The 26,664-nt window shown below is 43.1% G+C and overlaps 1 long non-coding RNA gene across 7 annotated transcripts; it reads left to right on the forward strand.

Annotated features, from left to right (window-relative positions):
* On the forward strand, nucleotides 1-25,729 carry LOC103694417 (uncharacterized). 7 transcript variants are annotated; one of them, XR_015645811.1, is made up of 6 exons: nucleotides 1-196; nucleotides 499-664; nucleotides 1,401-1,607; nucleotides 13,004-13,135; nucleotides 15,974-16,201; nucleotides 24,822-25,729. It is a non-coding gene; the product is annotated as an uncharacterized LOC103694417 (long non-coding RNA). The 7 variants fall into 7 exon arrangements; XR_015645812.1 differs by lacking the exon at nucleotides 24,822-25,729 and adding an exon at nucleotides 18,466-18,608 and having other exon boundaries at nucleotides 1,344-1,607; XR_015645809.1 differs by lacking the exon at nucleotides 24,822-25,729 and adding an exon at nucleotides 18,466-18,608.
* Nucleotides 25,730-26,664: the final 935 nt, after the last annotated feature.

Here is a 26,664-nt window from a genome sequence, read left to right on the forward strand (position 1 = left end):
ACACAGGAAGTGATGGGCTCTGAATACAATAAAAGCACCAGAAGTAAGCAGAAGACTCACTCACCCCAGACAGAGCCCCAGGGCATGGTCTTTGACACCACAGAACAATCCCAGAAAGAACTGGACTTGATAGAGAATGGGGAACAGAAATCTGAGCAAAGGGCTTGTCTGTGACACAATGAGGGTCACTGGAGAGGTGAGTCACTCTCACTGCAAGGACGGGCAAGTTTAGGCCTGATCCTTAAGGGGAATGATACTCAGAACCTTGGCTGTCTGGTGTGACAACGGTGTGTGAGGAGCTGTGGATGAGAGAGCGGGGGCTGGAGGAGGAGGGGGGGAGGGCAGAGGGCCTTCCCACTGTTCCAGGCACTGTAGCAGCCTCTGACTAGGACTGCATGCTGTGGCAGCTGAAGGGGCTCCTCTGATCCGGGAGAGGTTTCCATCTGTTTTTAGGTTAATGATTTTTTTTAAATTTTTGCTATTGTCGTTTGCTCTCAGAATAAATAACAAGCCTCCGTTGAACTCATGTCTTTACTGGTGAGGACTGTTGGAGTGTGGCACCATTCTCCGCCTCTGGGCCCCTCTCTTCTGTACGCCTCATTCATTCTATCTGTGAAACTTCTATTTTGTAATACTCCAGTTCTGAAAGCCCTCCTGGTACCAGGTGAGTGCCCACTGTCCTGACTTCTTTACTAGCATTGAGGAAACCCATCTAAATAGGACAAGATATTATTAATGCTCAGGAGCCAAAAAACCAGAAAACATCTTGTGATGGTTTGTATACACTTGGCCCAGGGAATGGCACTATGAGAAGATGTGGCCTTGTTGGAGTAGGTGTGTCACTGTGGGTATGAACTTTAAGACCCTCCTCCTAGCTGCCTGGAAACCAGTCTTCCACTAGCAGCCATCAGAGAAACTGTAGAACTCTCAGCTCCTCCTGCACCAGGCCTGCCTGGATGCTGCCATGCTCCCACCTTGATGATAATGGACTGAACCTCTGAAACTGTAAGCCAGCCCCAATTAAATGATGTCCTTTATAAGAGTTGCTGTGGTCATGGTGTCTCTTCACAGCAGTCACTAACTAAGACAGGTCTAAGACAGGTCTGCACATGCTCAGCACATACAGATTTTTGTCAGAACATTTTCTGAATCTTTGGGCCTAGAATCTGTGGATGTAGAGAGTCAGACACAGGGCTTCGCTGAACCTTGGCATAAGTGCTGGGCAATGTGAACTATCATTCACTCCGTAAGATTACCTTGGTAGAAACTAAGCTGACTTATAGATTCAGCTCAGAACTAAGGGAACACGGCACACAGCATGTTCTCAATGCATTCTCCAACAGGTAAGTGAATGAATGACATCTTTAATGCTGTGGTTTTGACCAAAGACTTTATGTTAGAACCTGTGTGTCTCCTGGAGATGGGGCCTCAAGCAACTCTACTCTGTATGATATGAGACGAAGTCCTGGGAGAGACATCTCAACAGTGTAAGAAGCAGACAAAATTTGCCTGAATTGGGACAACCACCCTGGCAGCTCTGCAGAGCTGTTGATGTTGTGTCTGGATGGCAGGCATTGTGGGACAGTAGAACACGCCATGACAAAAAGGTGAGCTTCCCTTACCAAGGGAGAGAGCTATCATTCACTGTGAAGGAAATTGCTATTGTTTGCTTTCAGTGTGGCTAGCAAGCCTTTGTTGTACTTAGATCTTTACAGGTGAGGACTGTTTGAAGCGATGCTGAGCTTAGCACAGTCTTCTGTAAAGGCGGAAAATCATTTTGGCAGTAAAGCAGTAAGAGTGGCAGCTGTGTGCCATATTCCTTCAGCTGAGAGAATGGCCTGATTCTGTCTCATGTGTGTCTAGAGGGTAATATTCTCTACCCACTCTCGTTTTCATTGTGTTGGGACAACTGGCTTTGATATAACCTATTGTAGTGGTTCTGTGTTTCCAGGGCCCTGGTCTCAATTTTGCTCCAGACCTCTTATATAATTCAGGAAGAAGGATTGCAGAGATGGCTCAGCAGTTGAGAGCACTGACTGCTCTTCCAGAGGTCCTGAGTTCAATTCCCAGCAACCACATGGTGGCTCACAACCATCTGTAATGGAGTCAGATGCCCTCTTCTAGTGTGTTTAAAGATAGTGACAGTGTACACACATAAAATAAATAAAATATAATCCAGGAAGAACTTACTGGGTACTTGGGGCTTGTAATATACTGTGACAACCCCCCAGGAACAAGAGAGGGTTACATATGCTTTGTCCTGGAGGAGCTTAGTTCTAGAGTCATGACTCTGACCCATGGAGAGCTGTTACAGAAAGCTAACGAACAGCAGAATTAGGTGGTTTTAAGGAGCTGTAGTGGTTTGCATGTGCTTGGCCCAGGGAGTGGCACTATTACAAGGTGTGGCCTTGTTGGAGGAAGTGTGTCACAGGGTAGGATGTGCTTTGGGACCCTCCTCTTAGCTGCCTGGAAGACAGATGGTCTTCTAGCAGCCTTCAGATGAAGATGTAGAACTCTCAGCTCCTCCTGTACCACACCTGCCTGGATGCTGCCCTGTTCCCACCTTGATGATAATGGACTGAACCCCTGAACCTGCAAGCCAGCCCCAATTAAATGTTTACTTTTATAAGAGTTGCTGTGGTCATGGTGTCTCTTCACAGCAATGGGAACCCTAACTAAAACTATTAGTCATTAATAGTGTGAACTGGAGTTAGACGGTTTTAGGGAAGTTAGTTTTTAGGACTGTGAACTGGTTTGGTGACAGGAGGAAGAAGACTGACTGACAGATCACTGCCGTGGCTGCTCTCCCTTCCAACTTGCCAGAGCCAGTTGCCTTTGCAACCTTTTTGAGTTCTTCCTGGCACAGTTTGCTTTGCTGAGCACTTTTACGCATATCATGTCTGTCTTAGCCAGGGTTCTCAAGGGTCACAGAACTTATGGGCAGTCTCTATATAGTAAGAGAATTGGTTGATGACTTACAGTCTGTGGTCCAACTCTCCAACAATGATTAGCAGCAGCTGTGAAAGAAAGTCCAAGTGGCTTAGTCCCATGAGGCAGGCAGGCAGGCAGGCAAAAGAGACTCTTCCTTCTTCCAATGTCCTTATGTAAATCTCCAGCAGAAGTTGTGTTCGAGACTAAAGGTGTGTACCACCATGCCTGGGTCTGGGACTTGCTTTGTCCCAGGTGACCTTGAACTCAGAGATCTCCTTGCCTTAAGCTCCTGGGATTCATAGCCACTATGCCTCAAGACCTCCATACCAAGATCCAGGTCAGAAACTTGTAGCTCCCAGCCTCAAGATCAGGATCGAAGGTGAGCCTTCCATTCTGGACTGTAGTTCATTCCAGAGATAGTCAAGTTGACAACCAGGAATAGCCACTACAATGTCTTAGCACCGTTTGCCTCCTGGCACCAACTGAACATGAAGACAGCCAGTTCTTAGGCCAGTAACTTGACTTCTCTAATGAATCCAGCTTCAGCCTCCAGCTCCAGCCTCCAGCACCACAATGATGCTTCTGCAAACACCTCGCCTCTCAAGCTTTCTGTCATTACCATAACTTTCAGGGTGACAGGTAAACACCACTCAGATCTTAGCAGCCGACTTCAGCCTGGCAGACTGGGACTCCTCTGTCCTGCTTGTGTAGCTGGCTGAACAAAGCAGAGAGAGTGTGTAGCACTGGAGTTACCCTTGTGGCAGCTGATCTTGGTTGTCAGTCTGATGGCCCCTGGTAACTAGTAAAACCAAAGCAGGGGACACTCCTGTCCTGCATTATTTGACATGGGAAGACCCATCCAAAATCCTTCTGATGGCTGCCCATACAGAAGGTGTGAAGAAGGAAGCTTTTGCTTTTTGCCTGCTTGCCTTTGCTCTCTGGGATCTTGCTCAGAGGTACTGCATTGCTAATATTAGAGTCTACTGTTTTGGATTTCAGCATAGACTGAAGACCAGTATCTCCTTAGGAATCCTCCAGGACTAGCGGATTCTAGGTGCCATATTGGGACTGCTGAAGCATCCCGTCTCATAGACTGAACAGCTACTGGATTCTTGGTCACTCCGTTGTGAGGTAGCCACTGTTAGACTACCTACCTATATCTACTATAAGTCTGGAAGCCATAGTAATAAATCTCTCAATCTTCCAATCTCTCTCTGTCCCTCTTAGCTTCTCTCTGTCTCTCTTTGTCTCCGTATCAGATAAGATACAGGTCTGTTGCCTTGGAAACACAACTCCACAGGAAATACGGTCTTACAATATCCAGAACTTCCAGTTACACAGCATGTACCTACAGCCTTTAGGATTTACAAAGAATGAGGCCAGGAGGACTCCCAGGTTAATATCCAACCCGGAGTCATTTACTGCTGCCCTGAGTCCAGGAAAGGTTCCCTGCTGTCCAGCAGGTCCAGGGCAGCTTTTCTGAAAAAGTCCCACAATGTATGGCAGGCGGGATGCCTTTGGCCTTCTCCAGTTTGGCAAAGTTTCTGTGTGAAGGGGACCCAGAGGGGGTAGAGAAGTTTGGTCTCAGCAGAGACCTCTGCTTGTGTTAATAACAGAATTTTCACTGGAATGACTAGAAACGAACATCCCTTTTGTGTCGTCTTATTCGCCAAAAACAGAAGCAAAACAAAGCCACCATTTTTTTTCACACTCACAGGTAATCAATTTGTCTACAGATGAGTAGGAAGGAGGGCAGAGGGAGCCCAGCCACACCACAGAATGAGCCACTCGGGGCACCTTGACATTTTCCTAGTGGAAGTCAAAATTCTCAGCAGAATTTTATAAAAATGCACTTTATCAGCACATAAAACTGGAAGATTCAATTATAGCACAGTTCTGAGAATTTCATGGGCTATCTCAGGATACTTGGGTTACTGACAGTTGGAAAATGTACAGGTACATCAGTAGAATAGCAGGGACCGTGAGCTCTGAAGAAGCTAAAAAGTAAAGACGTTCTTTAACACACTCATGTCACTTTCAACGTATTAATGTTGCAAAGTGAAAGCCAATCTTTCCTTTATTCCCAGCGGCTTTTGCCATTCACATTCCAATATAAACTGAAGTTTTTTTGTTTGTTTGTTTGTTTTTTGGAGCTGGGGACGGAACCCAGGGCCTTGCGATTGCTAGGCAAGCGCTCTACCACTGAGCTAAATCCCCAACCCCGTAAACTGAAGTTTTAAGTTAAACAGTAAGTCACTGTTACTTTGTTTCCACCCTTGAATAACAGAGACATTCTAGTTTTACCGAAAGCAGAACAAGCTTGCTAGAATGCAGGCGTCTTAAGGGCAAAACTTAGTATGTACTGCTAATAGACAGGCGAAACTCCAGCACCAGAGAAAATTGATGTTTTATCAGTTACATAGATATATGTATACTTTTAATTAAAATTTTATTAAAACTTTTCCCATATATTTGCTCATGTTTTCACTACTCCAATGTCTCCCGGGTCTTCCCCATTTCCTTACTCATTCGACTCTATTTTCCCTTCCCCCTTTTCTATAAAAACCCACAAAAACCAGAAACCAAAATCAAAAAACAACAAAACAAAAATGAAACAAAACAAAAATCCAACAAATAAACAAAAATAAATAAGACAAGAATGACAAGATGAAATGAAAAATCTACAAAAATTAGTGGATTTCATTTTGAGTTGGCCAGCTATTACATGGGCATAAGGCACCTACCTGGAGTATGGTTCATAAACCCAGTGACACTCTGTTGGAACAAACTGATTTTCACTTTTCCAATGGGTATCAACTCAAGATAGCTTATTGGTTAGGATTAGGATCCTGCTTTCCCTTCCCTGTCCCAGTGTTGATGCCCCATCTAATCTGGACCTGTGCATATCTTGTGCATGGTGATATAGTATCTTAGAGTTCATGGTGCATTAACTGCACATCAGCAGTTGTATTTGGAAGATGTTTCTTTGCAGTCATCCCCCACCTCTCTAGCTCTTACAGTCTTTCTGTCTCTTCTCCACATGGGTCCCTGTGACCTCACGGAGGGGTTTGATGAAGATATCACATTTAGAACTGAGAGCTTTCAAAGTCTCATTCTCTGAACGTTGTCCACTTGTGGCCTCTGCGTTATTGCAAGAAGAAATTTCTCTGATGAGGGATGAACAAGGTGATGATCTATAAATATAACAATATGTCATTAGAATTCATTTTATTGTTTTATTCCTTTAGTAGAATAATAGCTGTAGGTTTTCCTCTGGACCAATGCACTATCTAGTCTCAGGCTCTTTTGTACATTTTAGTCAGTTATGGCTTCCACCTCATGGAGTGGGCCTTAAATCCAATTAAACGTTCTGGTATGTCTTGTCAGCTGCTGTAGGTCACAGGCTTTGTGGCTGGGTGATATTGATGGTGAAGTTTCTCCTCCAGCAGCATGGAAAGTAACTTCCAGTACCACGACTGCTAGTCCAGTGTTACTTGCAGATATAAGGCCTCGATATCATGGTTATGGAGGGTAACCAATGTCCTTGGCAACAGCCCCCCGAGATGTTTGTGAGGTTTCCATGCGACCCTTTTGTTCAATGACTCAACAAGATGTAACCCATTTCCTGCACTGAGGCTTTTACTTGGTGGCATAAGATGTCTAACTGGGGGCTTTGTTAAAGTCTTCTCATGTACATGTATGTTTTAGGAAGCTCCTGCAGTAATCGCTTTCCATATGATCACTGAAAAAGACCTTTAGTGTTCTTTGTCCCTTCTCATATTTCCATTTTCATCTTTAACTCCTAATGTCCTCTTCATTTAATCCTTCCATTCCACATCCCCATGTGCTCCATAACATTCTATTCTACCTTTTCTTCCTTGAGAGATCCTCTTACCTGACCCTGACCCCTTCCAGGTTCCTAACCTCTGTGGTTATCCAGATTGAAAGACACATATCAAAGCTTAAAAGCTAACATCTGCGTGTAAGAGAAAATACAGCATTTGTCTGTTGAGGTCTGAGTTACCTCACTCAGAATGGTTTTTTTTTTCTAGTTCCAACCATTTACCTACAATTTTCATTTTTTTTAAACTGCTCAACAATGTTCCATTGTGCAAATGTACCATGTTTTTATTATGCACACATCCCTGGTGGCTGTCTGAACTGTTTCCAATTGGCTATGCTGATAGAGCAGGGATGAGCAAGCAGTGGGGTGTAGAGTTCTTGGATATATATCCCAGAGTGGTATAGCTGGGTCTTGAAGTAGATTGATTTTCAGCTTTCTGAGGAACCTCCACACTGACGTCCACGGTGGCTATACAGATAAGTGTTTCCTGGTCACTTGTGTGTCATCTTCCCAGATCCTCTGCTTAGTTCTGTACCCAATTTTTAAATCTTTTTTCGATGTTCAGTTTTTTAGTTCTTTGTATATTTGTAGGTACTAACCTTCAATCAGATGTACAATTGGTAATGGGTTTCCCCTATTCTGTAGGCTGCTGCTTTGTCTGAAAGATGATGTGTAGAGAGAGAGAGATTTTGGGGCCACTGCTAGAAACTTGTCAGGAATTTGACATTGGGCCAGAAGAAAGAAGCAGGCTTCAGGCCAGGATGTGACTTTGGGTTAGGACAAGGAAGTAGGCTCAGGTATCTTGGTTATCCCTGTTGCCTAGGGAACTAGATTTTTCCTCTACTATGTTAAGTTTAGTATGTCTTGGCTCCTACTGTCCCTGTTCCCTAATCACACACCATTCGACCAGAGCTTCCACCCAGGGCCTCGCTGGCCACAGGATAGTTAATATTCACTTTTTTTCGGTTTCCTTTCTGTTACTGTAATAAAACACGGAGACTGAAAGCAATTTAGAGGACAAAAGGATTTATTTGAAGTGGGAGCTTGAAGTAGAAACATGGAGGAACTACCACTTTCCCGGACCACTCTCTGGCTCATAATTAGCTCTTTTATAAATGTGCAGGGTCACCTGCCTAGAAATGTCAAGACCTTCAAGAGTGGGATGGCTCCTCCTCCATCAATTAATAATCAAGAGAGTCCCCACGGATGTGCTGAGGACAATGTGCTCCAGGCAGCTTCTCACGTGAGGCTTTCCTCTCAGGTGACTGCAGGCTGTTGGTGACTTTGTCCACCAGTATAGCCTACATGGCGCTATGCAATCTGCCCAGCAGGAAGGCAACCTTACAGCTCAGGCCAGGCTTCCCCACCTCAGTGTCACACAACTTGTGTGTGTGGCTTCTTCAGGGCCTACTAGTGGGTGGACATCCAAGGACATTGGCTATGGCCTGCACTGATGGGGCCCTCTGGAGCCTTGCTGGCCAAACAGATCATAGATAAATATACTTGGTACCGGGATTTTCATTTAATAACGTTTGGCTTTTGGGAGGAACATTATCTACTCATGCAGTTTCTCTATTTGGACTTAAAAATAATTTTCTTTAATAGATTTACAAAATAGGATTCCACAGGGCCTGTGCATCAGCTCCTGCCTCCAGGGTCCTGCCCCATTTGTGTTCCTGCCCTGACTTCTTTCAGTGATGAATAGCAATACATAAGTGTAAGCTGAATAAACCCTTTCCTCTTCAACTTGATTTTTGGTCATGGAGTTTTGTCAAAGCAATAAAAACCCTAACTAAGACCTCAAAGCTCGCTCCCATAGTGACACATACCTACTCCAATAAGGCCATACCTCCTAATAATGCCACTCCCTAAGGGCCATGCATTCAAACACATGATTCTATGGTGCCATTCCTATTCAAACCATTGCAGAAGTGTACCTTACCTCTTCTGATTACTTCTGGCTTAAAGTCTACTTTGTCTGAAATTAGAAGAGCTATGCCATTGTTAGTTATATTTTCTTGGAAAACTTCTTTTATCCTTTTACCATAGGGTAGTTTTTATCACTGATACTGATATATGCTGTTTGAGGGCAACAAATCCAATCTACTAATCTGTGTCTTAACTTTGAGACAAGATCTCATATAGCTCTGACTGGCCTGGAGCTCTCTATGTGGACCAGGCTGGCTTCAGACTCACAGAGATCCACCTGACTCTACCTCCAAGTGCTAGAATTAAAGTTATTTTCTACCACACATAGCTTAGTTTGTGTCTTTTAAATATGAATTAAATCCACAAATATTAGAAATTATCATTGAAAATGGTTTAATTCCTGTTATTTTGTCATTTTGTGTTTTTAGACTTTCTTTGATTAACTGTCCTGCACTGATTATTTATTTCTTATGATATCTCAAGTGTGTCTATTCTTTCCTTCAGACTGAAATATTCCTACTAATATCTTCTGTTGAGGTGGCTTAGTGGTCATCCATTACTTTAACTTGTTTTTATCACAGAAAAATTTTATTTCTTTTTCAGTTTTAATGGTATTGTGCTTCGTCAATCACTGTGGTCTTTTGAAGTTAGAAAGCATTTTTTCCAGGCCATTCTCATTTTTAAAGTTTCTGTCAAAAAAATTCAGGTGTTATTCTGACAGACCTGCCTTTAGAGGTTACTTGACCTTTCTCTATAACAACATTCAATGCCTCTTCTGTATTCTACGTTTCAATGTTTTAGCTATAATATATCATGGGGAGTTTCTTTTCTGGTCCCAGCTATTTGGAGTTCAGTAGGCCTCTTGAACTCAGATGGGCATCCCTTTCTTTAGGTTTGAGACATTTCCTCCTTTGGTTGTGTTGAGAATTTTCTCCATACCTTCATTGTAGTGTTCTTCTCCTGTGCCTATAATTTGTATGTTAGGTTTTCATATATTTTAAAAAAATTCTCATTGAGCTCTACAGAGCAGTTCAATTCCTTTTTTTTTTTTTTTTTTTTTTTGGAGCTGGGGACCGAACCCAGGGCCTTGCACTTGCTAGGCAAGCGCTCTACCACTGAGCTAAATCCCCAACCCCTAGCAGTTCAATTCCTTTACCTTGTCTTGGAGTCCTGACTTTGCTTTCCAAACAATCCATGGTGTTGGGGAGATTTTTCCATTGAAGTTACTATTTGGCTTATTAGGTTTTCAATTTCCAGAATCATTTCACTTTGGCTTTTCTTCAGCAATTCTATCTCTTAACTGAATTCAACAGTCATAGCTTGGATTGATGTCCTTATCTAATTCAGCTCTTTCTTCTTCTGCTTCTTCTTCTGCTTCTTCTTCTTCTTCTTCTTCTTCTTCTTCTTCTTCTTCTTCTTCTTCTTCTTCTTCTTCTTCTTCTTCTTCTTCCTCCTCCTCCTCCTCCTCCTCCTCCTCCTCTTCCTCCTCTTCCTCCTCTTCCTCCTCTTCCTCCTCCTCCTCCTCCTCCTCCTCCTCCTCCTCCTCCTCCTCCTCCTCCTCCTCCTCCCCCTCCTTTTCCTCCTCCTCCTCCACCTTCTCCTCTTCTTCCTGTTGTTTGAACATAGTTATTGAGGAAATTTCTGGTTTCAGTTGTGTCATGTGATGGTTCTGTGGAAGCTGTCTTGTGAGAAGGTATGTGATGTGTTGCTGGAGCTGATGCTTGAGAGGATTTTCGATGTTTGAAAAGAATATAGAATCCCACAGACAGTGAAAGTGTAGCTTGCATTGCTACACAGTGCAATGCTTTGCTGGTCTTGCTTATCATGACTTGACTTTGAAAAGAGAAATGTGCCGAAGAACTTCTCATGGTATTCTGGTTTAAATTATACATTTATTTTCTTTCTAGAGTTTCTTATTTATTCATATTCCTATCTTCAGTTCAAAATACTGCTTCTAGTATTCTGCTTAATGATTTTTTTGTTGTTGTTTGATATATATATACATATATATATATATATATATGATTTATGTCGCTGTCTTCAGACACAGCAGAAGAGGGCATCTGATCTCATTACAGATGGTTGTGAGCCACCATGTGGTTGCTGAGATTTGAACTCAGGACCTCTGGAAGAGCAGTCAGTGCTCTTAACCGCTGAGCCATCTCTCCAGCCCTGTTTGATATTATTTAAAAAAAAAGATTATTTGGATCATAGAAAAATCTTTCTTTTTCAACTATGGTGAATAGTTTTGTTGGGTATAGTAGTCCAGTTGGTGGTTGTGGTATTTTAGCACTTGGCATATATTGCTCCAGGATTTCTTGACTTTTAGAGCTGCCATTGAGAAATTAAGTATTATTCTTATTGGCTTTCCTTTATACATGACTTATGTTTTTCTCTTACAGCTTTCCATATCATGTCTTACTGTTTTGCTTATAATATGCTGTGGTGTTTCTTTTTTGGTCTTGTTTAATTGGGGTTTTCCGTGATTCTCGTATTTGTATGTGTATGTTTTTGCTTGGTTGGGGGCAGATTTTTCTATAATATTGCTTAAATTTGATTTGTGTCATTAACCTAAAATTATTCTCCCTCTTCTATGCCTGTAATTTGAAGTTTTTTTTAAACATTTATTTATTATGTATACATCATACAGCTTTCTGCCTGCATGTACACCTGCATGCCAGAAGAGGGCATCAGATCCCATAACAGACAGTTGTGAGCCACCATGTGGTTGCTGGGAATTGAACTCAGGACCTCTGGAAGAGCAGTCAGTGCTCTAACCTCTGAGCCATCTCTCCAGCCCTAATTTGAAGTTTTTATCTTTGGGGATGCCCCGCATTTTCTAAATGTAGCTATTCTGTGCATAAAATTTTGTTTCCATTTTCTTTGCTTATTTTGTTTAAATTCTCAACTTTTATCTTTGAGTCCTTATCTGTCTCCTGCTTGATCTCTTCTAGTTGTTAGCTTTCTCCTGAGTGTTTCAAATCCATCTTCATTTTAGCTTGTGCTCTTTTCAATGTTTGTACTCTTTATTGAATCCAGTAGATAGGGTGGGCTGTGCCCATCTGTAAAGCTGAGGTGAGTTTCTTGTAGACAGCAGACACACATGTTCTGTTTCTTTAAATCCATTCAGCTAATATATATATATGATATATATTACATATATATCATATATCTATATTTATATCTCTCTATATCTATCTATATTGCTATCTATCTATTTATCTATCTATCTAGATGAGGGAGTAAGGGAGGAAGAGGGAGAGAGAGAATGGAAAAAAGTGTGAGTTGTAGAGGATAGCTTGCATTGTTTTTATTTTGATGTTATTGTTTTTTTGTTGTTTGTTTTGATTTTTTCAAGGTATGGTTATTTATTTGTTACTCTTTTTTTTTTTTTTTTGGTTCTTTTTTTCGGAGCTGGGGACCAAACCCAGGGCCTTGCGCTTCCTAGGTAAGCACTCTAACCACTGAGCTAAATCCCCAGCCCCTATTTGTTACTCTTAAAGATTTATTTTTGACTGGACTCAGAAGTAGAAACTCTCAGTGAGGACAGCCTACATCTCTTGGCCATCTGTTCCTTGTGCTTTTCTTTGACTTCCTTCATTCTCTTGGTCAAAAGTTTAGCTTATTCTGTAGCCTCCTCCTTGTTTTTCTTAGAGCATTTTTTCTTCAGAGCAATACGTTGGCATTTGTGTTATAGGACACATGGAATAACAAGATGCTGAAACTTGGGTGCTTTGGTCCTTGGCTTCTTACCTTCTTTTTTAAGGGCTTTCTGACAATTTATTGGTGGACATCATCTTCTTTGAAGAGGTTAAAAAGCTTTCAGATTCTCCTAACTCTTTAAGGTCCCAACCAAACGAGGCACAGTAGTATCTGTCAGTCCAAGATTATCTTTCTCTACTTCTGTTTTACAAGTTTAGAACACACAGATTGACATCCACAATGCATCCATGAACAGACTTGTGCTTCCTCTCTCCATTTCTCCTTGGTCTATAACAAGAATGCCCCTCACTCAACAGTAGGTGCACTCTGCCATGGGTCAAATGCCTTGCTTCATGGGAAAACCTTATATGTCATTCCCACTGCAGAAATACAAATGAATAAAGAGAACCCTAGAGAACAGAAATATCTCTTTCCCATAACAATCCATGCTAGTCGTAAAAGGCTGGTGTGTACAAAGGAGAAGGAGAAAATTAAATTGCTGGACCAAGGTGTTAAGCAATGTTCTGCTGTGAGCTGACACTGTCACCATGGTTGTCACTGGGAACAACTGTTTTTTGTTTTTTTCTTTTTTTTCAGAGCTGTGGACCAAACCCAGGGCCTTGCGCTTGCTAGGCAAGTGCTCTACCACTGAGCTAAATCCCCAACCCGGGAACAACTGCTAATAATGTCATTTTGTTTCTACTTTCTGCTTCCCCTCTAGTCTTCAAGGTAATGGTTTCTATTTTGCAAGTCTGGTTTTTACTTCTAAAATTGTGTTGTTGATTTCAAGAAGGTTACCGTGAATTCGTAATTTGTTTATGTTTTTATAGAATAAAAAGCCATCCTTTTCAGGGCTAGAAAGATGGAGCAGAGGTTAAGAGCACTGCCTGCTCTTCCAGAGGTCCTGAGTTCAAATCCCAGCAACCACATGGTAGCTCCCAGCCATCTGTAATGGGATCTGATGACCTCTTCTGACATGTGGGTATATATGCAAAGAAAGCACGCATACGCATAAAGTCAACAAATCTTTAAAAAACATGTTGAGACCCCAGGTCAAAGGCTCAGATACATTTTTTAAAGTCTCCTCAATATTGTTCCCTACACCCTCCAGCTTGGCATCTCTGGGGAGGGGCTAGGGTTGGGGAGGGATGGTCAAATTCACCTGTGGACAGTCAGCTTCAGCTCAGGACCGTATTTCAACAGTTGTCCAGTTGGGGTTGCCAACCACGTTAGAACAGTTCTCAGCATGACAGGATGGCAAATGTTTTAGGCCTGTAGCTCTACCTCTCTCTGATATCATCCCCCCCTTCTGCTACCGCGTCTATGCTACTGTGCGTACTTCCCACACTAGAAAGCACTTTCCGTAGGTTTCCCATGTGTGTTTGAGCTTACATGGCTTCTTTTTTTTTTCTTTTCTTTTTTTCGGAGCTGGGGACCGAACCCAAGGCCTCGTGCTTCCTAGGCAAGCGCTCTACCATTGAGCTAAATCCCCAACCCCGCTTACATGGCTTCTTAATGTTCTGTCCCATCACTGTAGAGTGATTATCACTGTAAAATGTTGGATATCACAAGTGTCTTAGATATCCTGCCTGCCTACAGATGAAGTTTCCTCATGCTGAAGTGTGGTAGGCAGTCCTGACTCAGACGGGAGCCTGAGACACTGTCTTCCTCCAGGGGCCTTGAGGCAGAAACTGATAAAGCCACAAGGAAAGAAAGGATTTTGAAGACAAAAGTAATTTTCTTCCTCAGTGGAACCACATGTTAAAGAAGCCTATGGGATGGCAGATCAAGAAATAGGAGCTCCTAGTCCACTACGTCCTCCTGATTATGAGACCCAGGGGTTGGGTCGCATTACTGTTGGTGGCAACAGACTTCCTAGGATACTGGGCACTGATGTGGATGGGTAGAGGAGTGGAATCTGCTAGTGTTGATATTGCTAATAAGTAAGCCCTGTGCTGAGGGCTGGACTCCTAGGGAGGCAGTAGGAGTGGCTATCCCATCTGTGCACACTCATGTCCACGGGAGCACAACACACACACTCCCTGACTCCACATCTCCTGTCTTTCCAGAGCTTTCATTTGCAGGTATATCACCAATAGGGTAACTGGACTGTGCCCCCATCAAGTCCTGTCCACCAAGGAGAGGAAACGCCGAAGGCTTTCCCAACAGTGTTTGGGTTTTGATGGATAGGCCCCAGTTTAACACCCGAGCTGTCTTGCTAATAGGAAGCACAAGGCCAGAGCAGGGCCGTGGAAGGTGGCGAGGCACTCATCGCTGTACTGAGATGCTAGCCCCTGTCCACCTGCCTCTGGCTTTCCCCACCAGGGTCTGACCATCTCCCTCCTGCAGAGTCACTTGCTGCTCCACCCAGGATGACACCATGAACCCCAACATGTAGCCAGTTCTTCTCATGTCTTCCTATAGTCTATGCATTTTCCACCATTTTTGTTGTTTTGCTGATTTTTAAAAATGTGTGTGGCAGGTGTTTTGCTTTCATGTTCCATAGAGTGCAGAAGAGGGTATTAGATCCCCTGACACTGGGGTTATGGTGGTTGAATGTGGGTATTGGGAATGGGTTCTCTCCAAGAGCCATTTATAACCTCCGAGCAATCTCTCCAGCCCCACCTCATACATTTTTTTAGTTCAATTATCCTCACTTTAAAACCCCTTAAGCATCTGTCATTGAGGTTGGGGGTGCGCTCTGATTTCAGTGTACGGCCCCCACCCCAAGTTTATGGCCTGGATGTGTATCCCTCTGTGGTGTTGAGTATTGACATGCCTTTTCCATGGAGGGGTGACTTTCCTAGTGGCTGTTAAGAGGTGGTCAGAGTGGGATCTGTCCTCAGTGTCCATTTTGCAAGCATGGGTTAGTTTGAAAAGTGTCAGCTCTTCTTGCTCTGTCAGCCAGTCTCCTGCCTTTCTGCCTCCTGCCATAGGAGTCACAGTCAAAGGTCACCAGTAGGTGCCAGTGCCTTCCTCTCGGGCTTCAGTACTGTAAGGAATGGAATGCTGTTCTTTATAAGTCAAGTTTAGGAGTTCTGGCATGACATCTCAGGACAGACTAAGATGGAGGACAGTTGATGCTGTGAACGACATCAGCGTTTCGATAGCCATTAAAAGACTCCATTGGCCATCACTCCTACCTCCCAGCTACACGCTATCTACGAGCAGCTCTTGGGGTTAGTGGCTATCAGAAAATAAGTGTACTGACTTGATTACCTTGATTTGGATTACAATGACTTGTTTAGGCCTTCCCTCCTTCCAGGCAGAGTGGCTTAAGGCAGATGACTGTATTTCTGTTCACAGTAGCCTTGGACTCCTTTGTTCTTCTTTTTCTTTTTTAAAAAAGACTTAATTTATTTTATGCATGTGAGTTCACTGTCTGTCTCTTCAGACATACTATCAGAGGGTATCAGATTCTATTACAGAGGGTTATAAGCAACCATGCAGTTGCTGGGAATTGAACTCAGGACCTCTGGAAGAGCAGCCACTGCTCTTAACCGCTGAGCCATCTCTCCAGTGCCAACTCCTTTGTTCTTATTCTCTCATATTCTCTCTCCACCCCAGAACCACAGATCCTGGGGACCTTACATGAACGGCCAGCAGCCTTTCCACTCCTCAGAGTGCCTTTTAACAACTCGATGGAGCAATTTCACAGAGAGCAGGAAGATGCCCAGATATAACTAACACCGAAAACCCTCATTATATGCCACCGCTTTCCCAAAGGGTGACTAACATGGCTGTGGGAACCCCGTGGAGCAAGCAGTCCAGTGGTGACTCTCAACCCCTGCCAAGGTAAAAACTTTTCTTAAGCAGTAGATACAAATTCATGCAGGCCCAGCCTGAGGGTCCACTTGACATCATCAGGCCCCGGAAGTAATGCCATGGTAGCTGCACTACAACCACCTGACCCAGAATGTCTTCCCTGTTGCTTCTCCTTTCCTACCTGGGGCAATTAAGAGATGCTCCCACCAGACCACCTTCCTCATCAGTGCAAGCTTTCAGTCTCGTTTCCAATGGTCCAGTCATCACACAGGGGAGGCTATGTTGGCTCCAGTAGGTGTGTGATGCCCCTTCCCTCAAGCTGAGTGGCCTCAGCCTTCTGTTCTCTTGAGGCTTATCCTCTTATCCATTCAGCCAGCATTTATCTCATGCCTATTTTGGTGCATCATGGTCCCTGGGCACGATGCTTCAGAAAGTACTGTTCCACATCTAGGAGGCCTTTCTTTTTGTTGTGGCTTCTGGCACAGTTTTCGGGTGGCAGGAGACAGAAATGCCAGACAAAATAAAAGACGGGAGATGGGCTCTTTTGTGCTCTTGTTACTTTTGCTAAAGACCCTGTAGCCACCATCCTAGGGATTGAGTTTCAACTAATGACTCTGGGGGAGACCAGAGCAGACTCAGTCACATGGAGTACTCCAGGAAGGCTCCCTGGCAGTTTTGGCAGTGTGGCACTGAGAACACGTGGAAGGGATACACAGTCTGGCTTGGGTGTTTTCTGTAGTAGACTCACCTCTATCTTGGCCTAGTGGCATCAGGTGGTGGCAATAGGCCTGGGCACAGTAACGCTGGCTTCATGCCTGGACTGCAGACCTCGGGGGGCCCAGATTGGCAGTACAAACTCTGTCTGGGACGCATGATAGGCTAAGGCAGTATTACCTTGCCAACCCTCTGCCCCCAGCTCTCCACCCACTCCACCTCTCTTCAGCAATCAGGCTTTGAGTTTTGTTAAATTTCTTTTAACATAAAAGCTTTGCCCACTCGGTTCTCCTACCCCCCCCACATCCGTTCACTCTCTTTGACCCTCTGCCAAACCCCCTCTTCATGTTCAACCAGCCCCTCTTCCTTCCTTGCTGGGTTCAGGCTGTGTGAGTCCTCTGTGTACAACCCCTAAGGTTACATAAACAGTACTTTGAATTTCACTTCTTTCGTTTGCTTCGGAGCTTTGTTTTCAGGTTCATTGGGGACTTCCTCTCTGAGTAATTACAACAGATCCTCTTTGACTGCTCCCCACCTTCCCCATTTAGTTAAAAAAAAAAAAAAAAAACAACTGGCGTAGATCTTCTGATATTTCTTTCTCTTTCAAAGCTGTTACCTGCCTGCCGGCACGTCAATCTTGTTGATTCTGTTTCAAGGCATTTTCCGGAGGCAGCTTCTGTCGCCAAAGGGGCTCTGTTTCCGCTCCACCTCCCCCTCCGTTTACAGGGAGGTGAAACAGGACAGAAGAAAGGATTAATCTCTTGGACTCTACCTTGATCCTTCCCAGAGTCCTGCTGTACACCCGCTGCTTCCGTGGCTCTGTGTCTTGTAAAGCTTTGTTGTGATGAAATCAGAGGAATGTGTGTGGGGTTTCTCTGGTTGCTGACTTTTATGTCTCTTGGTTCCCCATCCCGCTCCATTAACAAAGTTTCCTCCTACTGTGCGGTGCTCCTCCAGCTAAGACCAGAGGCAAAGGAATCTGCCTTTTGGCTATCACACTTGGGCCACCTCTCACCCCTGCCGCAGGCAGGTGGCATAAAGAAAAGTGTGTCTGTAATTCACCCAGCATTTGATTAATGCTAACATTGATTGGAACTCACAGGTCAAAATGGAAAATTAATTCCTCTAAAGTTGCGAGTGCAATTGCTAATGAGCAGTCAGCAGACTCCCTGGCAGGGCATGCTAATTCTTTGGGCTTAAAGGTGTCAGAGGAGTAATTGCACCACAGGAGGTCTGGAGCTAATTTTCCCTGGATGCTCTTGGAGCCTTCATGGTTTAAACCATGCGGCAGAAAGGTGCAATGTGAGACCCCCACACCCAACCCCCTGCTTCTGGAAGATGAGCCTGTGATACTGGCTCCAGGAAATAGATTTCCTTTTGATCATCAAGTCTCAGAGCTCCTACAGTAAATGTCACTTCACACGTTTGGAAATTATCCCGAGGATGCTTTCTAGAGGGGCAGCAGCATCCCTAAGATAGAACATAATCTCCCAGGCTAGGTGTGGGACCAGTCCACTTTCTTTTTGAATTTAGCTAGTGCTTTGATTTTTCTGAGTACTGAGACTCTCTTGGCTTTACAGCAGCTCTGCAATGAGACTTCAAGCAGGGGCTTCCTGATGGAGTAACCTGTGAGAACCACAGACTGGGAACCAGGGATCCCATAGCTGCCACACTTAGATAGGACCCAGAACGGTCGACGACAACAGAACACCTACCAAACAAAGATGAAGTCAATGTCTACACCAACAAGCACCTCACCCAGTGTAACTTCAGATGCCTGGAGGCCAGCAAATACACAAATATGAACAACTAAAACAATAACCACCTCCAGAAGCCAGAAACCTTACTGCCTCAAGAAAAGCAATTCAGCCAAAACACAAGATAAGGGCTTCAAAATAGTAATTATGAATATGTTTGAGGATCTTAAAGAGAAACCACCATCTTTTCAATGAAATAATGAAGAAAAAAAAATCAAGAGACAAAAGTAGATTTTAACAAGGAAATAGAACCCCTAAAGAAAATTCAACTGAAATAAAATTAGGAAGGAAAACTCAGGAGTTCAAACAAAAGCCTCCGAAGGCCTCACAAAACAAAATACCACAAAAGAAAGAAAAGACATAAAAGAAAGAATTTCAGGTCTTAAAGACAAGGAAGAAGAAACAGAAGAAACAGATAGCTAGGTCAAAGAAATATTAAATCTAAAAAAAAAATCTAGGCAGGAAACATCCAGAAATCTGGGACACTGAAAAAAAAAAACACCAAACCTATGAATGATAGGTGTTGAGGAAGGAGAAGAACATAGGTCAAAGGCACAGAAAAGAAAAATCAAGAAGGAAGTGTTTCCCCAGTCAAAAGCAAAAGGGAAAGTATTGGCTCAGGACCCCCAAGACCAAGTTCTCAGACCAAGCTCTCATACAAAGGAAATTTATTTGCCCCAGAGGACAGAGGGCAGGAATAAGGGACCAAGACAGGAGATACAGGAAGAGGGAGAGGGGGAAGGGAACAAAAGAGAGAGGGGAAAAGGGGAAAGGGAGAGGGAGGAGGGGATTATTTGTGCAGGAGGACAAAGGATTGCCTCTGACTAGAGAGTAGACAGAGGTTGTACATAAGAAAATGGTGGTTTATAAAGGTACAGGGGGAAACCCTGTGTTAGGATGAGGTGTTTAATTTTAATTGCACATGTGAGCCACAGGGGACTTTTAAATTCTGGACTTCAATACTTTGTTAGCTGGCCCTTGGTGGTCAGTCGTAGGAGAAGGAAATGACCAAATAAGGGAATAGACCTTGGTGGCTAGCTTTAGGAATGTAATTTAATTTGTTTGTTTGTTGCTTTTCTTAGGAAGGCAGAGGGAATCTGAGAGAATGGCAAGGCCTGTCAGAGCTATGCTCACCACACTTGATTGTCACCACACTTGAGATGGCCAGAGTCCCTTCAAAAAGAAAGATGCTTATCAAGGAGTAAGAGGCATGCAGAACACCAAATAGATAGGACCAAAAGAAAATTCCCCATGATACATAATAATTAAAACACTAAGTATGCAAATAAAAAGGGTATTAAAAGCTGTAAGGGGAAAAAATCAAAAGACATAAAGCAGGCCCATTAGAATAACAGCTGTGATGGTTTGTATATGCTGGGTCCAGGGAGTACTAGCCCTGTTTGAGTAGGTGAATGTGTGGCCCTGTTTGAGTAGGTGTGGCCTTTTTGGAGTAGACATGACACTAGGATATGGGCTTTATGACCCTCATCCTAGCTGCCTGGAAGTCAGTATTCTGCTAGTAGCCTTCAGATGAAGATGTAGAACTCTCAGCATCTCCTGCACTGTGCCTGCCTGGGTGTTGTCATGTTCCTGGCTTGATGATAATGGACTGAACCTGAACCTGTAAGTCAGTCCCAGTTAAATGTTGTCCTTATAAGAATTGCCTTGGTCATGGTGTCTGTTCACAGCACTAAAACCTTAACTAAGATAACAGCTGACTTTTCAATGAGGATTCTAAAAGTCAGAGGAGCCTGGATAGAATTCATCTGTGAGATGTCACAGATGTCAGCCTCATCTATTATACCCAGCAAAACTATCTATTACAATTGACAGAGAAAGAAAAACTTTTCATTACAAAAACAAATTTATGCAATTTCTGCTCATTGATCCATTTCTACATAACTTGCTAGAAGGAAAACATTAACCTAAGAAGATACAAGGAATAAATAATTCCAAAACAGCTAGTCATGGGATAGGGGCACACTGCAGCAACAAAATAGTAGAAGTAATAAACACTAATAACTCTCAATACTAATGATCTAAATTTCCCCATAAAAAGACATAGATTATCAAATGGAATTGGAAAACAGGATCCATCTTTATTCCACATCCAAGAAACACACCTCACCATCAAGAACAGATATTACCTTAGGGAAAAAGGATTAAAAAAAAAAGTATTACAATAAAATAGAATCAAGAAGCAAGCCAAGGGTAGCTATTTTAATGTCTGACAAAATAGACTTCAAAAATCATTAGAAGAGATATGGGGAAATACTACAATCTCATTAAAGTTACAATTATAAACAGTTGTGCACCAAACCCAAGGGCACTCAAATTCATAAAAGAAACACTATTACAGCTAAAATCATATTAACCCTTACAGGGGTAGTGGGTGACCTGAATACCCTACACTTGACAATAGACAAGTTATCCAGACAAAAACTAAACAGAGAAACATTGGAGTTAAATAACATCATAATTTAAATGGGCCTAACAGATGTCTATAGAACATTTTACTCAAACACCAAAGAATATACTTCATCTTAGCAAACCATGGAACTTTCTCCAAAACTGTCCACATATTTAGACTTAAAGCAAGTCTGAAAAATTAAAAACCTTTTGTCCTGCATCTTATCCAACCACCATAAAGTTGGATGTCAACATTAGATATGGCAGAAGTATACACACTCATGGAAACTATTTAAAGAAAAATAGTTTGTCAGTGCCTTATATTTTCTGAGGACTAGCGTCTATGTCTGTCATAGCAGCAGGCAGGTAGGCAGGCATGATGTTGGAGAAGTAGCTGAGAGTTTATATCTGAATCTACAAGCATGAGACAGAGAGGTAGAAAGGAAGAAAACAGGGAATAAAATGGGCTTTGGAAACCTTAAAACCCATCCCCAGTGGCACATCTCATAATCTTTTCTGAATTGTCAACCACCTGGGAACTAAATATTCAAATATAGGTGCCTACAGGCAACATTTCATTCAAACCACCATAAGACAGAAATAAATAAAGAAAAAAATTAGAGACCTTTTAGAATTGAATGCAAATAAAAACACTGAAAGGTAAAAGTTTTAAAGTTGGCCCCCTAGACACAAAGTTTAGAGCAGAAGAAAAAAAAAACAAAACAAAACAGGTTAGGCCCCAGAATTGTATGTTCCAAGAAGCCTCTCCTAGGGCTATAGAATAGGTAATTACACTGGCCAGCTCAACAGCTTTCTCCCAGAAACTAGCTGACCATAAATCTTAGAGAACAATCTTGAGAAGCAGGAAGCAACTTCTCCTAGGATCTAGTGGACCATGGAGTTAAACAATCTTGAAAGCAGGAGACAGCTTCTCCTAGGAAACAATCTTGGGGGACAGAAAGGTTTTCCTTGTGATTTTTCACTGTTATTCTACACACTTTCCAATGATGCCATCCCTGCCCCCTCGGGTTGTGGTTTCTCCCTTTAAATACCTCTTCTCCCAGCCTCTCCAGGTCGAACTCCACTGCCCCTGCGTGGGATACGACTCTCGACCCCAGTGCACTGGTTGCTATCAATAAACCTCATGTGATTACAACAAGGACGGTCTTTTGTGAGTTCTCTCCTTCTGCTGTAGGTTCTAGGGATCGAACTCAGGCTTCTGTACCTTCCCAGTCCCAGGCCTGTGTTTGGGGACAGTTGACCTTTCCCGTCCGGGGTTCTGAATCTGGAGAAAAAAATGCATCTGTGCTGAATGCAGAGGCATTTTCTTGTAATTGCTTCCTGAACTATATAGTGGAACAATTACAGACTTAGTACTTAAGTAGTGCTCAACAGTATATGAAGTCTAGAGACTAATTAAGCTATTCTGAAAGAGGTTCATAGATGTTATGCAAATGCTGTACCATTTTATACAGCCTCCAGGAAGTTTTCTATCTGAGGAATGCTGGAAACATCTGCTGGAATGGCCTAAGGACAACCAAATATTGTCAAAAAATAAAGATTACCAAACGGTTTGTCTTCATGGTCAATACAATTGTTTTCTTGTAAATATTAAGTAATAAAATTTACAAATTGATTATGAATGTTAATAACAAATATTAGATGAGTAAACACACATTTTTAGTGTCCCTCTTTCACTCTGCCTATGAGAGTTAGGGCAGGAGGATCGTCCCTAGGAGGGAAAATGAGGTCGGGTGTGAGGTGGGTGCTGTGGAAGGTTGGTGTGCTGTACTGGGAACTCAGGGTGGACACTGCCAGTTTTCTGTGCTCATTAAAGTTCTGTTTTACCACTCAGTGGATACACTGCAAAATATAAAGATAGTGAGTTGTCCATACAGGGACCATCTCTTAGTTTGGCTCTCTATTGCTGGATAACACACCATGATCAAAAAGCAAAGCTGGTGGGGCTGGGGATTTAGCTCAGTGGTAGAGCGCTTACCTAGGAAGCGCAAGGCCCTGGGTTCGGTCCCCAGCTCCGAAAAAAAAAAAAAAAAAAAAGCAAAGCCGGGAAGGAAAGGGTTTATTTGACTTACACTTCTATAACATTGTTCACCAGCAAAGAAAGTTGGGACAGGAATTCAAATAGGGCAAGAACCTAGAGGAGGGTCACGAAGGGGCACTACTTAGTGGCTTGCTTCCCTTGGCTTGCTTAGCCTGCTTTCTAATAGAACCTAGGACCACCAGCCCAGGCATGGCACCACCCACAGTGGGCTGGTCCATCTCCCATCAACCACTAATTAAGAAACCGCCTTACTAAGTTAGGGAGGCGTTTTCTCAATTAAGGACTCCTTCTTTCAGATGACTCTAGATTGTGTGTCAAGTTGACGTAGGCTAGCCAGCATAGACCCTTTACTCAAGTCAAGCACACTCCCTATGGTGGGCATTCTTCTGCTCTGACCTTCCTTTAGCAGGCCTGGAAAAGCTGACAAGATGCCACTATTTGGAGAACAACAGTGTTTTGTGGACCTCAAGAGGATGTACCTGAATCTAAGTATATAGAAACAAAGACCAAACTTGACTTTTGTTCTGGATGGTAGGCTCCCGGATGATTTCTTCGCTCTTTCTTTATTTAGTATTTAATTAGGTGAAAGTGTTTTATGAAGAGCAGTATAGCTTTCTACTATTTAAAATAGAGCAAGTGGTGAGGCATATCCCTTCCTAGAAGTGATGGGGCTTCCACTTGCCAAACGGGAGCTACGGGACCCTGGGAGTGAGCTGCTCTCCCAGCAGGTTCCACCATGAAGACCTCTACCCTGCCTGAACAGCCTCCACCACTGCCCTGGAACCTATGCTTCTGAAGCCAGATTGATGCACAGGGCCACTAGAACCTAGATGCAAAAGCCTCCCACATGCAGAGGTCTATGGAACACCCATCTCTGGGATGCAACCAAACAGCTCCCAGAACGGAAAGAACCAAATAAAGTCCTAGCAGTGACCCAGCAGGGCTGGAGCTGGATCCCGGTTCTTCCAGGGAGTTTCAGCCAGCCATGCTGGTCTCAGGTCTAACCCCAATCTAGCGATCTAGTCCCGGGGGCGGGCTGAAGAGAGCCAATGGTGCATATGTCTCCTGCCAGTATGTCTAAGGACGCATCACTACCATCCAAGTGAAGCACAACGGAGTTGGAAAATTTGCATGGAGAATAAAACAATTTGATGAAGAAACTTGGAAGTTCTCCGTAATCTAATTTTTCTAAATGTAATAGCTACAGTGGAATATATCTGCTTTTTCTTCCCTGGCATGATTTATTTATTTACTTTCCAGGGTTTAATCGTATCTTGAGTATTAAATATTAAATCGATTCTCTTCCCAAAGACATAACTTAGAATGCCAAAGGGATATTAAATTTAATCATCCTTGGCAATTATTTGGCACTGTCCTGGAAAATTAGTTGCAGCAGCTGTGAGAACACAGAGTCCAAAGTCTTTAGCTACATTGTATCCAAAGTCTTTAGCTATATTGTATCTGACAAAGTGGGTGCCCAGGGCCTGCTGCAGCCAGCTCCCCACCCCTGCTCCCGGTGGGGGTACAATACTAATGCATCGTGGCCTGGGACTCCATCCTAATTAAATTGTACGGAACTCACAGAACGCCTCCAAAAATTATTCTTCAGTATCTGATTTTGAGAGCATTCATAGTCCCCTTTCCATTTCTTTTTAATTATTGTAAAAGCAAAATCAATCCTTTTTTTTTTTGGAACGTGAACCTCTAGGCACTGCTGTTCTACAGGCTATGGACACTCTGCAACCCCCGGCCAGCAGTTAACATCAGTCCTTCACACCTTTCTATTGACTGAGTTGGAGACTGAACAAGGAAATTGACATTTTTAGAACAGGAAAAAGTGTTCCATCTCATGATTATATATTTCTGGAGCTAGACCATGGAAATACAAGACAAGCTAATGAACCTGCAAGCCGGGCTTTCTACTTCTTCAGTCTTACAAGTCCCGTGAGCAGACTGGTATGAGAACTTTCTGTTTTTGTTTTTGTTTTGTTTTTTGGGTTATTTACCATTTTCCTTTAAAAGAATCTGCTGTGGGTTTGGTTCAATGCTACTTATGTTAATCCAGTCCCCCAAATTATGTGGGAATCCACTTTGAGGGAGTCTGCCCCTAGTTGGTTTTGATTGGTAAATAAAGTTGCCATCTGCCTGCTGGGCAGGGAGACAGAGGCAGGACTTTAAGGAATCCCAGGAGAGGGACAGAATGGAGGAGGAAGCAGTTAGCTGCCACATAGGGAAAGGAGAAGCAGCCATGCCTGAGAAATAAAGGATGGAGAGACAGCCAACATGTAAGAACCAAGAAGAGCAGCCCCAGCACCCCCCCCCCCAAAAAAAAAACGGGATCTAGGGCAAAAACAGTGGAATGTAGATTTTAGTAAGTAATAACTCAGGAATATCAGAGGGGAGGTGTTATCCATGAGGACGTTTAAGAGTGGCCCGACCGGGCTGGAGAGATGGCTCAGCGGTTAAGAGCACCCGACTGCTCTTCCAGAGGTCATGAGTTCAATTCCCAGCAACCACATGGTGGCTCACAACCATCTGTAAAGAGATCTGATGCCCTCTTCTGGTGTATCTGAAGACAGCTACAGTGTACTTATATATAATAAATAAATAAATCTTTAAAAAAAAAAAAAAAGAGTGGCCCGACCATTGAGCTGTTTAAGGCACGTTAAAATATAAGGCTATGTGCACGTGTCTTTCATTCTGGAACCCAGAACACTGGGTTGGGTTGTGAGGAATGCTTAGTCGCCAATGGGTCAATTTGCACACGATATATTGGTTACAGCAACAAGAATCATGTTTACAGTGTGAGATGTACTTTGGCGAATAAGTTGGAGAAGAAAACAGTGTTATTAATTGGATATGGTGGTGCATATCTGTAATCCTAGTATTTGGAAGGTAGAGGCAGGAGGATCAAGAGTTTAAGGGTAGCCTCAATTACGAAGTGAGTTCAAGGACAGCCTGGACTCTATAGAACTCTATCTCCAAAAAGTCAAAGTAGGGTGGAGGAGAAAGTCATGGTGGGATCCTGTTTCAAGCCCACTATCAAATGTGCATATTTTTAAGTTAAAAAAGAATAATGGCAGCCAAGTAGGTAAGACAGCATTATCTCTTTGCTTCTCTTACAATGTTAAATGCAACATCTATGATTTTTCTTTTTTTTCATGATTGAAATTTACTGATGTAATCCACTTATATTTCTGAATCACTGGAGAAAACAGATAAATTGCAGGGAAAGATGCTTGAAGAGTTGTTTCCATCAAACCACTCCTGCCAACGGGAAATGGCTGGGCCTCTTTCTCCTCAAGTCCTTCAGTGTTCTCAGCTGAGATATGAGACTTACTTCTGTCCTGAAACTCTCCCAAACAGATTGTGAAACTCTTGATCCTTTAGAAAGGCTTGAGGTGCTTAGCCAGTGCTTAACAAACAGCAGGGAGCATGTGCTGTTTTGTTTTTTTCAAACAAAATCTAAACGTTCAATTTTGCCAATAAAAATTCGCAAGCAAGATGCTGAGGTGAAAGCCTGCAAGCTCAGAGAGGCAGAGAAGGCACCC

Source organism: Rattus norvegicus, chromosome 20 (genome assembly GCF_021556685.1).
Source record: "Rattus norvegicus strain SHRSP/BbbUtx chromosome 20, alternate assembly SHRSP_T2T, whole genome shotgun sequence".
Lineage (NCBI taxonomy): Eukaryota > Metazoa > Chordata > Mammalia > Rodentia > Muridae > Rattus > Rattus norvegicus.